The 12,008-nt window shown below is 41.2% G+C and overlaps 1 protein-coding gene across 1 annotated transcript in view; it reads left to right on the plus strand.

Annotated features, from left to right (window-relative positions):
• The first annotated feature begins 1,946 nt into the window (after positions 1–1,946).
• syt3 (synaptotagmin III) overlaps positions 1,947–12,008 on the plus strand; it is a 100,761-nt gene continuing 90,699 nt past the window's right edge. Inside the window, exon 1 of the mRNA XM_061905603.1 lies at positions 1,947–2,240. The gene's annotated coding sequence lies outside the window, so the exon portion shown is untranslated. The remainder of the gene's footprint in view (positions 2,241–12,008) is intronic.

Consider the following 12,008-nt stretch of genomic DNA (forward strand, 5'->3'; position numbering starts at 1 on the left):
GGCCCAAACCCGAGGCGGACCGCCACATACCCCCTCACACCCCTAACCCCCCTTCTGCCATCTAATCACTTTGTCTGATAACTTTGACGAGATTCCCTCCTGATGGATGCCGTATGTCACAGAGACGGACATCTCGCTGACATTCCAATTACATTTTCTCGCCGCCTGATCAACAAATCAAATTAGGTTCTCTCCAGGAACGCCGTCGCAGCCGCCAGGGACGCCTTTCTCGGGGGGGGGGCGGGCGCAAAACACGAGAGACCTTGTTATCCCGCCTGCATGTGGATTGATTGATTGATTAATTGATACTTTTATTAGTAGATTGCACAGTTCAGTACATATTCTGTACAATTGACAACTAAATGTTTACACTCTAAGTTTTTCAACCTGTTTAAGTCAGGGTCCACATTAACCAATTCATGGTAAAAATATATACTATCAGCATAATACAGTCATCACACAGGTTAATCATCATAGTATATACATTGAATTATTTACATTATTTACAATCCGGGGGGTGGGATGAGGAGCTTTGGTTGATATCAGTACTTCAGTCATCAACAATTGCATCAACAGAGAAATGGACTTTGAAATAGTGTAGGTCTTACTTAGTAGGATAAGTACAGCCAGCAGAGAACATAGTGAGTTCAGATAGCATAAGAACAAGTAAATACATTAGAAGTACATTTGATTATTTACATTAGGTTATTTATAATCTGGGGAGATGGGATGTGAATGGAGGAGGGTATTAGTAAAGGGTTGAAGTTTCCTGGAGGTGTTGTTATAGAGCAGTTTTGAAGGAATATAGAGATGCACTTACTTTTACACCTGTTGGGAGTGCATTCCACATTGGTGTGTCATAGAAGGAGAATGAGTTAAGACCTTTTGTTAGATCGGAATCTGGGTTTAACGTGGTTTGTGGGGCTCCCCCTGGTCTTGTGGTTATGGCGGTCATTTACGTTAAGAAAGTAGTTTGACATGTACTTCGGTATCAGGGAGGTGTAGCGGATTTTATAGACCAGGCTCATTGCAAGTTGTTTTACTCTGTCCCCCACCCTGAGCCAGCCCACTTTGGAGAAGTGGGTTGGAGTGAGGTGTGATCTGGGGTGGAGGTCTAAAAGTGAAGTGAATTATGTTTATATAGCGCTTTTTCTCAAGTGACTCAAAGCGCTTTACATAGTGAAACCCAATATCTAAGTTACATTTAAACCAGTGTGGGTGGCACTGGGAGCAGGTGGGTAAAGTGTCTTGCCCAAGGACACAACGGCAGTGACTAGGATGGCCGAAGCGGGAATCGAACCTGCAACCCTCAAGTTGCTGGCACGGCCACGCTACCAACCGAGCTAAACCGCCAGTGTTGGAGTGAGGTGTGATCTGGGGTGGAGGTCTAAAAGTAACCGGACTAGCTTGTACTGGGATGTTTGGAGTCTAGATTTGAGTGTTTTGGAGGTGCAAGCGTAATCGAAAACGGGTTGAATGAGAGTTCCCGCTGGAGCAGGGTAACGTCAGAACTTCAACAAGTCTCTTCGTCAACGTGAGGGGCCGCCATGACATGTCCACAGCGCCACCGCCATCATATCTCCAGGGGCCCCTGCAGGGGTATTAGACGTGTTATTAACTAATCACACGCCTAATAGCGCTGAGGAGATCATATAGGAGCAGCATGTCCCATCACACACACACACACACACACACACACACACACACACACACACACACACACACACACACACACACACACACACACACACACACACACACACACACACACACACACACACACACACACACACACACACAAACACACACACACCTTGCATAGATCAGCGTGTCTTTAGCGGAGGAGAGAGAGGCAGTGAATTAGTATTCCGAGCACAGGGAGGGAAGCTGAGAGCGAGCATCCAGGAGAGGGAGACAAGGAGGGAGGAGGGAGTAAGGAAGGACGGAAGGAAATAGGGAAGGGAGTGAGGCAGCTGCGATCGAGAGAGCACACAAGGAGGGCAGAAACATTAGCGGAGACAGTAAACGGGATCGGGCCGCCATCATTTGTGTCTCCGTGTGCGCGCCACACCGCATCTCTATGGAGGCAGAGGCGCGTGCGTGAGGAGGAGAGGGGGGTTGGGAAGTAGAGGGGGGCGCGCGGGATGCTTCTTTATTTCTTCTAGGACGTCTCGGACGGGGAGAGCAGAACCGGAACCAGGACCTTGCCAAGCGGGGAGGATTTCTGCTCGTCGTCCGAGGTAAGAAAGACTCTCACCTCTTCTTTTTTTTGTGTGTGTGTGTTTGTTTTCCTGCGCGTCGTGTGCACGGCGCAAATTCACGCGGCGTGCGCGCGCACGCTGGCTGGCTGGCATGAATGTTTTAACGCGTGGCGTCCATATTGCTGTGCGCGTGCACTCTGCCCACGGCGATGATGATGACAACTTTTGCTTATCGGACGTAACGACCCACAGACATGCCCCCCCCCCCCCCCCTTTCCCCCCATTTGCCTTGCACCCCTCACGACCACGCCCCTTTTCCCTATTCACGCGGAAACACCTCAGGAGATCCCACTGAAACGCAGACGAGAACCCTCGGCGTTATTTACGTCCCGCGGCGATTACGGGGCTCGTTAAACGGAGGCGAGACCCAGCAGGACGATAACGTCCGGTCGACAGACATTAAGTATTGCCCGCCCCCCCCACAAGAAAAAAAAAGAACCGGCGAGAAGACGCCGTGGACGCCACCTTTCTACCCGCCAGGCTGCGGCCTAAAACGGAGTAAGTGACCTCTATGCCTGTCCGTCAAGTTAAGACACGTGAAACGTGCTTTCAGAATAAAAGATGACTGGCAGACAGAAGCAGCAGAAAGCAGATCAGGTGTAGCCAGTGGATTAGCATCCTTGGCCGTAAACAAATGATCCACATCAACAACAGCAAGCAGACATAATTGTGTGGTTCATCTCCCTTTCCAATAATCTCTCATTAATAATAATCCTTCATAAACGTTACGTTTGATCGCTTTGTTATTATAATATCAACCAGGAAGGAATTCATTCGACAGTGGGCTTTTTCCCTCCCTACTGTCGCGGGCTAAAATGTCTGATTCCAAGGCAGCTTTTTCATAAAGTTACGACTTATTTTCTTCTTCATAACCATGGAATCGACTTTTATGAATTTTCTATCCAAATTTTAAGTGTTCCTTGTAACATTGACCTCAAAAAGTACATGAAAAAGAAATACTGTATTGACGTTTTACTCGTTTTACACCACACGCATTTAAAGGCCTACTGAAACCCATTACTACAGTCTGATAGTTTATATATCAATGATGAAATAATAACATTGCAACACATGCCAATAAGTTTACTAAATTGTAATTTTAATTTCCCGCGGAGTTTCTTGTTGAAAACGTCGCGGAATAATGACGCGTATGATGGCGCGTGCGCGTGACGTCTCGGGTTGGAAGGGACATATTAGCGCAGCACCACTTGCGGCTAAAAGTCGTCCCTTTTCATCGCGCAATTACACAGTATTCTGGACATCTGTGTTGCTGAATCTTTTGCAATTTGTTCAATTAATAATGGAGAAGTCAAAGTAGAAAGATGGAGGTGGGAAGCTTTAGCCTTTAGCCACACAAACACACAGTGTTTCCTTGTTTAAAATTCCCAGAGGTGAAGCTTTTGTATGGATCAGAGCGGCCAAGCGAACATGGATTCCGAATACATGTCGACCGGCAGTTTTCGGTGAGAAAATTGTGGAAATAAGTCGCCTCTTACCGGAGATCAGCAGAGCTTCTGTCGTGCCGCAGATGCTGTCACTAATTCCCTCAGAGACTGGCGTCAAGACACCTGTGGACACACTCCTCCGACTATCAGGTACTATTTAATTCACTAAAACACTAGCAACGCAATAGAAAGATAAGGGATCTCCCATAGTTATCCTAGTAAATGTGTCTAAAAACATCTGAATCGCTTTAACTTATTTTTAACTTCTTTTTTTGTTTGTAGTCCGTCACTTTTAAATTTCCTCATCCACGAATCTTTCATCCTAGCTCGAACTCAATATGACAGTAATGTTCTTACAATCCTGCGATGAGGTGGCGACTTTTCCATGGTGTACACCGCTTTCCGCCCGGTTGTAGCTGAGATAGGCACCAGCGCCCCCCGCAACACCAAAGGGAATAAGTGGTAGAAAATAGATGGATGGATGGCAGACAGAAGCAGCAGAAAGCAGATCAGGTGTAACCAGTGGATTAGCATCCTTGGCCGTAGACAAATGATACATATTAACAACAACAAGCAGACGTTGTTGTATTAATCTTATGTCTTGTGTGGTTCATCTCCCTTTCCAATAATCTCTCAATAATAATCCTTCATAAACGTTACGTTTGATCGCTTTGTTATTATAATATCAACCAGGAAGGAATTCATTCGACAGCGGGCTTTTTCCCCCCCTTCTGTCGCGGGCTAAAATGTCTGATTCCAAGGCAGCTTTTTCATAAAGTTGGGACTTATTTTTTTCTTCGATACCATGGAATCGACTTTTATGAATTTTCTATCAATATTTTACAGGCCTACTGAAATGAGATTTTCTTATTTAAACGGGGATAGCAGGTCCATTCTATGTGTCGTACATGATCATTTCACTATATTGCCATATATTTGCTGTAAGGATTTGGTAGAGAACATCCACGATAAAGTTCGCAACTTTTGGTCGCTAATAAACAAAACCTTGCCTGTACCGGAAGTAGCAGACGATGTGCGCTTGACGTCAAGGGCTGTGGAGCTCCTCACATCCTCACATTGTTTACAATCATAGCCACCAGCAGCGAGAGCGATTCGGTCGGAGAAAGCGACGATTTCCCCATTAATTTGAGCGACGATGAAAGAGTCATGGATGAGGATAGTGAGAGTGAAGGACTAGGGAAAAAAAAAAAGGCGAGGGCAGTGGGAGCGATTCAGATATTATTAGCCACATTTACTAGGATCATTCTGGAAAATCCCTTATCTGCTTATTGTGTTAATAGTGTTTTAATGAGATTATATTGTACCTGAAAGTCTGAGGGGTGTGGCCACGGGTGTGGTGACCGCCAGTGTCTCCGGTGGGAGGAGGTACGAGAGTCGCAGCTGCAGTAGGACGCAAGCTCCGCTCATGTCTATGGTAAGAGCTGACTTATTACCACAATTTTCTCACCGAAACCTGCCAGTTTACATGTGGTCGGGAACCATGTTTGCTTGACCGCTCTGTTTCATAGTAAAGCTTCACCTTCGGGAATGTAAACAAGGAAACACCGGCTGTATTTGTGTTGCTAAAGGCAGCTGCAATACACCGCTTCCCACCTACATCTTTCTTCTTTGACTTCTCCATTATTAATTGAACAAATTGCAAAAGATTCAGCAACACAGATGTCCAGAATACTGTGTAATTATGCGGTTAAAGCAGACTACTTATAGCTTGGATTGGGCTGGAAAAAAATGTCCGCTACAATCCGAGACGTCAGGCGCAGGCGCCATCATACGCATCATCATATCGACGTTTTCAACAGGATACTTCGCACAAAATTTAAAATGGCAATTTAGTAAACTAAAAAGGCCGTACTGGCATGTGTTGCAATGTTAATATTTCATCATTGATATATAAACTATCAGACTGCGTGGTCCGTAGTTGTGGGTTTCAGTAGGCCTTTAAGTGTTCCTTGTAACCTTGACCTCAAAAAGCACATGAAAAACAAATACAGTATTGACGTTTTACTCGTTTTACACCACACGCATTTAAAGGTAAACAATAGGGTTGTACGCTATACAGGTACTAGTAAAGTACCGCAGTACTAACGAATTAAAAACCGGGCTATACTGCTTTTGAAAAATACCAGTACATTTTTTTAAATATCCGGACATGTCGCTGCAATGTGAAAAAAGCAACACAAAATTTTTCAAACATAACTCCTAAACCAAACAAGCAACATGTCTAATAATGCCTGAAATAGTGCAAAAGCACATGTTTCTAGTAAAACTCAATATGACAGTAATGTTCTTACAATCCTGCGATGAGGTGGCGACTTGTCCATGGTGTACGCCGCCTTCCGCCCAATTGTAGCTGAGATAGGCACCTGCGACCCCTAAGGGAATAAGCGGTAGAAAATGGATAGATGGATGGCAGACAGAAGCAGCAGAAAGCAGATCAGGTGTAACCAGTGGATTAGCATCCCTGGCCGTAAACAAATGATCCACATCAACAACAGCAAGCAGACATAATTGTGTGGTTCATCTCCCTTTCCAATAATCTCTCATTAGTAATAATACTTCATAAACGTTATGTTTGATCACTTTGTTATTATAATATCAACCAGGAAGCAATTCATTCAACATCGGGCTTTCCCCCCCTACTGTCGCGGTCTAAAATGTCTGATTCCAAGGCAGCTTTTTCATAAAGTTGCGACTTATTTTTTTCTTCGTTACCATGGAATCGACTTTTATGAATTTTCTATCAATATTTTAAGTGTTCCTTGTAACCTTGACCTCAAAAAGCACATGAAAAACAAATACTGTATTGACGTTTTACCCGTTTTACACCACACACATTTAAAAGTAGACAATAGGGTTGTACGTTATACAGGTACTAGTAATGTACCGCTGTACTAACAAATTAAAAACGGGGCTATACTGCTTTCGAAAAATACCGGTACATTTTTTAAAATATCCGGACACGTCCCTGCAATGTGAAAAAAAGTGTTTCCCACACATTCATTTATTTGTGGTGGCCCGCCACGAAAGAATTACGGCCACCACGAAAAATAAATAAATAAATAAATAATAATAATAATAATAATACTAATTATTATTATTATTTTTTTTTTTTCGGCTTTTGATTTGCTCGACCGCTCATAAAAGCAATGGGACTCTGTCTGTGAATGGAGCTTGTAGTTACATATTATATAAATAGGTAAATATTATATAAATATGTATATGAATATGTACATAAAGCGTTGTAATTATATTCCAACTCCACGTTCTTCTTGGTCATCGCTGCCGCCGCTGCCACCATACCCCCTACCCCCCCAATTGTAATTGCAATTTAGGAACCACTCAGGAATGGGACAAAATAAGACAACTGGACAGCAGTTATTAAAATCAGCTCACTTTTAACTGCCGCAATGAAAAATGATTTTTTTATGAAAAACAATTTTTATTAACACACACAAAAATAATGAAAATTGGTACCGTTGAGTACATGTATCGATTGCCAGGCGCTGGGAACTGGTAGCGTATCGTTTCAAATGTAAACGGAACCCAGAGCTCATTGTCAAATTACTGTACTGTTTTATTTCATTAAAACTAATAATAGTAATAATTATAATTACAGACAGAAAAACAATTGGAGGAAGTCTTTTTTGTCAATCTTAACCATTGGTTTATGTCCCCGTAGGTTAAGAGCATTTGTGCACTATTGAGAGCAATGTAGCTATTTTTAGAGCAGCGTGGCTCAAAAGGTAGAGTGGCAGTATGGGTCCAACTGCTTTTTTCAGCCTATCTCAAGGCAACTGTGGCTACAAATGTAGCTTACCAACATCATGAATGGGGAGTAAATTAAAGATGGCTTCTGAGTTGTCGCCGTAAATAAATCAAACTTATTATTATTACAATTTTTGTTGGTAAATGAGAGCCAATGAGAGATTATAATCACACTTCAACATCTCAAACATATAAATGCAGCCTCTTTGCTAGGTTTGTATTGCAAAAATAAAACCTGTTCTCAAATACCTTACCCTGGTTAATGAAATGTATAGGGCTGGGGGATATGGCCTTTTATTATTATCTCGATATTTTTAGGCCATGTCACGATATACGATATATATCTCAATATTTTGCCTTCGCCTTGAATGAACACTTGATGCATATAATCACAGCAGTATGATGATTCTATGTTTCTACATTAAAACGTTCTTGTTCATACTACATTAATATATGATAATTTTACAGTTTCATGTAGAGAGGGAAATCACAACTAAGTCAATTTACCAAAACTCTATTTATTAAACAGTTATTTAGCAGTGGCACAGACAATCATGTCATTTTAAAACAGAAAGTGCAAGATTGTCAGAGACATTTTAAAACAAGCTGTTTGTGCACTTTTGTGCATGATGTCACTAAGATAACATATCAAAACAACACTAAATTAAAGTGCACTTTTTGTAAAGAACGCCACTACAATAGTTTAAAACAAATAAAGTGCACTTTTGTGCATGATGTCACACAAGATATTTCAATAAGTGTCAAATAAAAATGAGCTGCATAATAGGAAATCAAATAATATATGGCCTTCGCTATGTGGTAGGTTCATGTGGACGTTATCTCTTTCTGTTAACTATTTTTTTCATACAGTGTTTATCTGGAAATGGTTGCGTGGGCATTTTGTGGGTGTGGCAGCGAATGGAGATTTTGAAATGCGGAGTAAGCACTCTTCATTCTCTAGCAGGTGACTTTTCAAATGATGCTACAAATTAGCAGTAATGCTACTTTTTGTAGCAATGCCTTTGCCGCATACTTGACATATTACCGTTGTCTGTTCAACATATTCCCGCTTGAAGCCAAACCACCACCAGACGATGAACCCCCTGCTGTTTTTCTTGCAAATTAATTATTCTTCCTTCAATTGTTACCAGATTCACACCTTCTCTCTCTTGTATTACCACCTGCACCGCACAGCTAGCATCACAGCTAATGTTCCCATGCTGCTACCTGTCTGTTACGTATGTAACAAGGTGTGCTTGTTTTATGTCTCTGTGAGAAGGAGAGGCAAGAAAGAATGACAAACGCATGTAGTGTAATGCCCGCAGCTAAAAGCAACTGCATGAGAACGTATACTCCAATATCACGATATAGTAATTTTCTATATTGCACACAGACAAACCCGATATATCGAGTATATTCGATTTATCGCCCAGCCTTATAAATGTGTATTAAATATATCAAGACATGTAAACTTGGAAGTAATTGTTTATATATTTCATCACCCTGTTATCTCATGATGAGCTCAGATTTCCTACTTGGAGTTGTCTTCAAACATGGCTGCTCAGAATGTAAACAATATAAGCTTCTGTATTATGTTATTAGCTCTTCTGACAATTTTAATTGCACTGAATCAGCCATCTGCAATGTATTGTTGGACGTGTATATATTAAGTTACTGTTACTGTAACTTTGTCGCTCGCCCCTCTTAAATTGAAATATGATTAAAAATGTGAGTGTGAATGTTGTCTGTCTATCTGTGTTGGCCCTGCGATGAGGTGGCGACTTGTCCAGGGTGTACCCCGCCCCCCGCGACTCCAAAAGGGAATAAGCGGTAGAGAAAAGGAATGGATGGATGATTGAGAATCTGATATTCACTTATCAGTACAAACCACTCTGAGAAGTACCGATCTAATGATTCTTAAATTTTAAAAGATTTCTGTAGTACATCTATTGTTCATGTTAATTTGAACAGTGCTGCCACCTAGCTAGAGGCTTGTGTATCGTTCAAGAATGAAAAACGACGCTATATGAGAAGTACAGCTGTAGTTTAAATTAAACATTTTCATGTGTTTTATACGTTCTGCATGGTTAGTAATAGCATCTGTGTTTCCTCTTCATCCACCGTGTTCGAAGGTCTGAGTAAATATAAGTTGTTCATATTTAGATACGGCAGGGGTCGACAACCCAAAATGTTGAAAGAGTCATATTGGTTAAAAAACACAAAAAACAAATCTGTTTGGAGCCGCAAAAAATAAAAGCCTTACATGAGTCTTATAATTAAGTCAACACATGACTTAAGTGTCTCAAAGGGTGAGATAACTCCTGGAAATGACTGGCTTAGAATGGCCAAAGGTATAAAAGATACGCGTGTCCAAGTTAAAGGAAATGGCAGGCTTTCTTCTTCGAATGGTTTTATCACGGAGTAACGTTTGCTGTGGTATGGAGTAACGTTTGCTGTGGTCTGGAGCAACATGGCACACAAACAACTATCACATCATGAGACATGCAAATATATAAAAAGTAAATTAAATAGCTCAAATATACCAGCAAACAATGTGTAATGATGCAATATATACATACAGCTAGCTTAAATAGCATGTTAGCATCAAATAGCTTGCAGTCATGCACTGACCAAATTTTGCTGATTAGCACTCCGAGTCAATAGGTAACATCAACAAAGCTCACCTTTGTGCATTCACGCACAGCATAAAACCTTAGGTGGAAAAAATGAGACAAAGGAGTGGACCACTTTAATTAGTAGGACCAAATGGAACTTTACAAATACTCTCTTCAGTTTGTTTGATATAAACAGTGGGATTTCTAACAATTAGGAAGGTTTGTCCTCCTACATAACCCTTATTAGAATATATATATATATATATATATATATATATATATATATATATATATATATATATGTATGTATGTATGTATGTATTTATTTTTTTTATTCTTCCAATTAAATTTTTTAAATCTGCCCTTTCTAATCCGTTTTCTACAGCTTGAAACTCTTGGTGTCTTCTAAGTAGCGGCTCAGGCAAATCATAATGTCTAAAAATACTTTTTCCCATCGATAACGTAACATCATTGCGTTTGGAATATACATATATGTATGTACAAACCCCGTTTCCATATGAGTTGGGAAATTGTGTTAGATGTAAATATAAACGGAATACAATGATTTGCAAATCCTTTTCAACCCATATTCAATGGAATGCACTACAAAGACAAGATATTTGATGTACAATCTCATAAACTTTTTTTTTTTTTTGCAAATAATAATTCACTTAGAATTTCATGGCTGCAACACGTGCCAAAGTTGTTGTGAAAGGGAATTTTCACCACTGTGTGACATCACCTGTTCTTTTAACAACACTCAAATGTTTGGAAACTGAGGAAACTAATTGTTGAAGCTTTGAAAGTGGAATTATTTCCGATTCTTGTTTTGTGTAGAGCTTCAGTTTTTCTCCGCTGTCGTATTTTACGCTTCATAATGCGCCACCCATTTTCGATGGGGGACAGGTCTGGACTGCAGGCGGGCCAGGAAAGTACCCACACTCTTTTTACAAAGCCACGCTGTTGTAACACGTGCTGAATGTGGCTTGGCATTGTCTTGCTGAAATAAGCAGGGGCGTCCATGAAAAAGATGGCGCTTTGATTGCAGCATATGTTGTTCCTAAACCTGTATGTACCTTTCAGCATTAATGATGCCGTCACAGATGTGTAAATGACCCATGCCTTGGCATTAATACACTCCCCTACCATCACAGATGCTGGCTTTTGAACTTTGCGTCGTCTACAGTCTGGATGGTTCGCTTCCCCTTTGGTCTGGACGACACGATGTCGAATATTTCCAAAAACAATTTGAAATGTGGACTCGTCAGACCACAGAACACTTTTCCACTTTACATCAATCCATATTAGATGATCTCGGGCCCAGAGAAGCCGGCGGCGTTTCTGGATGTTGTTGATAAATGGCTTTCGCTTTGCATAGTAGAACTTTAACTTGTACTTACAGATGTAGCGACAAACTGTATTTAGTGACAGTGGTTTTCTGAAGTGTTCCAGAGCCCATGTGGTGATATCCTTTAGAGATTGATGTTGGTGCCGCCTGAGGGATCGAAGGTCACGGTCATTCAATGTTGGTTTCCGGCCATGCCGCTTACGTGGAGTAATTTCTACAGATTCTCTGAACCTTTTGATGATATTTTGACCTGTTGATGTGGAAATACCTAAATTTCTTGCAATTGCACTTTGAGAAACGTTGTTCTCAAACTGTTTGACTATTTGCTCACGCAGTTGTGGACAGAGGGGTGTACCTCGCCCCATCCTTTCTTGTGAAAGTCTGAGCATTTTTTGGGAAGCTATGTTTATACCCAATCATCGCACCCACCTTTTCCCAATTAGCCTGCACACCTGTGGGATGTTCCAAATAAGTGTTTGATGAGCATTCCTCAACTTTATCAGTATTTATTGCCACCTTTCCCAACTTCTTTGTCACGTGTTGCTGGCATCAA

The sequence above is a fragment of the Nerophis ophidion genome, linkage group LG07 (genome assembly GCF_033978795.1).
Source record: "Nerophis ophidion isolate RoL-2023_Sa linkage group LG07, RoL_Noph_v1.0, whole genome shotgun sequence".
NCBI classification, from domain to species: Eukaryota; Metazoa; Chordata; class Actinopteri; order Syngnathiformes; family Syngnathidae; genus Nerophis; species Nerophis ophidion.